The 2,777-nt window shown below is 34.6% G+C and overlaps 1 non-coding gene across 1 annotated transcript; it reads right to left on the bottom strand.

Annotated features, from left to right (window-relative positions):
* Nucleotides 1-1,034: 1,034 nt before the first annotated feature.
* On the bottom strand, nucleotides 1,035-1,139 carry LOC111763374 (U6 spliceosomal RNA). Its single transcript, XR_002796251.1, has one exon. It is a non-coding gene; the product is annotated as a U6 spliceosomal RNA (small nuclear RNA).
* Between the last annotated feature and the right edge of the window lie 1,638 nt (nucleotides 1,140-2,777).

The following is a 2,777-nucleotide window of genomic DNA, read 5'->3' as shown; positions in this document are numbered from 1 at the left end:
TACAAGACATTATATATCCTACCATAACCTACAGAATCGAGTGAGAGAGAGAGTAAACTACAATGTAAACTCTAATGCATGCCATGTGGCAATGCTCCAAAATGTATCCACCAATTGCAGTGAATGTACCACAGTAATGAAAGAAGTGGATAATGTGAAGTGGGAGGTGTGGAGAGTGGGGCATATCAGAATCACCTATATTTTTTATGTACATTTTATGTAATCTATGTATCTTTTAAAAATAAATAAAAATAGATTTAAAAAAAGAGGCACAACTTCTACATATATACCCCAAAGAAGTGAGAGCATGGACTCCAAGAGATATTTCCTCACTATGTTCATGGCAGTTTTATTCACATTTGACAATTTTTAAGTTTATAATGGAATTTACAAACATTTTTTAATTTTTAAGGAAGCTTTATATTAAATAATTGTTAAATAAAAAAGATGGGGATTCCCATATATACCAATCTCTTCTCATCCCACACATTTCATTAATAACATCATTCATTAAGGTGGTGCATTTGTTACAATTGATGAACACATACTGAAGCATTGCTACTAACATTGGTCTATAGATTACATTATGGTTTACACTTTGCAACACACAATTTTATACGTTTTGACAAAAAGTATAATGGCTTGTATCTGTCATTGCAATATGCAGAACAATTCCAATAACCCCCAAATGCCCCATGTTATACCTATTCTTCCCTCTCCCTCCACTCAGAACCTTGGTGGTCACTGATTTATATCAATGATGCAAGATCTTCCTTTTCTAGAATAGTAATTCTACTTTAGCACACAGTTGCTTTCTCTCCTTATGTAATAATGCCCACTATGCTTCTGATTGAGACGTGGCTTAGATCCCATGGCAAGATGAAATAGAACGCTCTTTCTTACAGCTGAAGACAGTCTTTTTTTTAATGCTTTATAGACTTTAATATGTACATATTCTAATATTGACAAAATCTAATTACTAAAATTTTAACACAGTTAATACTGAGTATTAAAATTTTCAGTAAAACTGGCAAAAAAATATGGAACACTTCACGAATTTGTGTGTTATCATTGCACAAGGGCCATGCTATCTCTCTGTATCATTCCAATTTTAGAATATGTGCTGCTGAATTGAGTATGACACTCTATTTTTTAGATAGATGCTGTTCATCATCATCATTTTGTTAGTTCTCCTGAGTGAGTCCTAAGACCTGGAGAGTAGGTGTTTGACTAGAACTTTGCTGAAATTCAGTGTTCAACCACCATATGAACAGCCAGGAGAGTTAAGAATCTAGGATAAATATTTAATGGGTATAGTGTTAATTATAGGTTCAGAAAACAGGGGCAGAAGAATCATGTGTAAGAAAATTATAAATGAGTTTCACTCTGATATATTGTGGAGAGAAATTATCATATATTCCAAGATAAGGCCCACCAATGCTGTGTTGATTCCTGGATATATCTGCCCTGCCTATAGTGTCTAGATATCTCTAGAGCCCTCAAAAGCACCATTCTTGAGGTTAGTTTACCGTGGTAGCCACTGAGATACTTCAGAAATGTACATAAGCATAATGGAATGACCTTCTGACTCAATTTGAAATCTCTTAGCCATACAAACTCATTTGTATTTAATATTCCCCCATTATAGTCAAGGTCTTTTTCCAACTGTATTGCTAATAGCCTCTTGGTAATAATCTGCAGGTACAAACTTTGATATCAAAGGCCCTGTATATCTGTCTGTCCTCCTTTGATAGGCATTGCCCATGTACTCTAGAGATTCTCACCCTTCTATTAGAGAATGTAGTAGGACTCCCCAGGTTCAGAATGCAATAGTCCAACAGTTATGGTGTGGTTCTATACTTACTGCGACAATACCCCATGATCACATGAACATCTTCATAATTCATAAAGGCATGCTCCAAGTGCAATCCTCCTCACACATCCTCCACACTGACACCCCACACCAGTGGTCCACCCCAACACAGGTGAAACATTTCCACAATCCAAAACCTTTTCCAAAACAAGGCCAAAGTAAAATAATAATTATTAAATTAAATTAAATGAAAAATTTAAAATGAAAAAAATTTATATTATGCCTTTCATCACTGAAGATCTATCTTTTATGCATATTGAAAATTTCTTGCATATTCCCTCAGTGTCTTATTCGTTTGCACTCCATTTTCCAAAAAAGACTCAGGTTACAGAAAAGTAATTTAGAAAATATAGGGGATTTCTGATATATCCCCCACATCCTCCTCTACCAATAATATCCTACATGAGTATGATACAATAGTCACAATTGATGAACAAATATTGAAGCATTGATACTAACCATGGTCAATGTATTACATTTTGGCTTACATTTTATACCATACACTTTTATAAATTTTAATAAAATGTATAATAACCTGTGTCTGTCTTTAAAAGATCATGCAGAATAATTCAAATGCCCCCAAAATGCCCTATGCAAAAGCCATTCTTCCCTCCCCTCCCATTGGAACCTAAGCAACCATTAACTTTCAATTTATGACGAATAAGCCTCATAGTTACATGAATTAATATTGAGGGCTTGACATATTGTTGTTCTCTTTTATTATTTACTTGCTTTGCTGTCTAGAAATTCTTGCCCTTCTAATTGAGAACAAAGCAGGACACCCAGGAGGAGAGTTTAATATTTAAGTGTTTATTGTGTGTGTGGGTCTCTACCCCGTGAGATAAAACCTATGAAAAGATTAACACTTTCTTATTCCATAGAAGCATGCCCCAGGTGTACCCTT

Source organism: Dasypus novemcinctus, chromosome 20, assembly GCF_030445035.2.
Source record: "Dasypus novemcinctus isolate mDasNov1 chromosome 20, mDasNov1.1.hap2, whole genome shotgun sequence".
NCBI lineage: Eukaryota > Metazoa > Chordata > Mammalia > Cingulata > Dasypodidae > Dasypus > Dasypus novemcinctus.
Note: the sequence above shows the minus strand (reverse complement) of the source record. Positions and strands in the feature narration are given on the sequence as shown.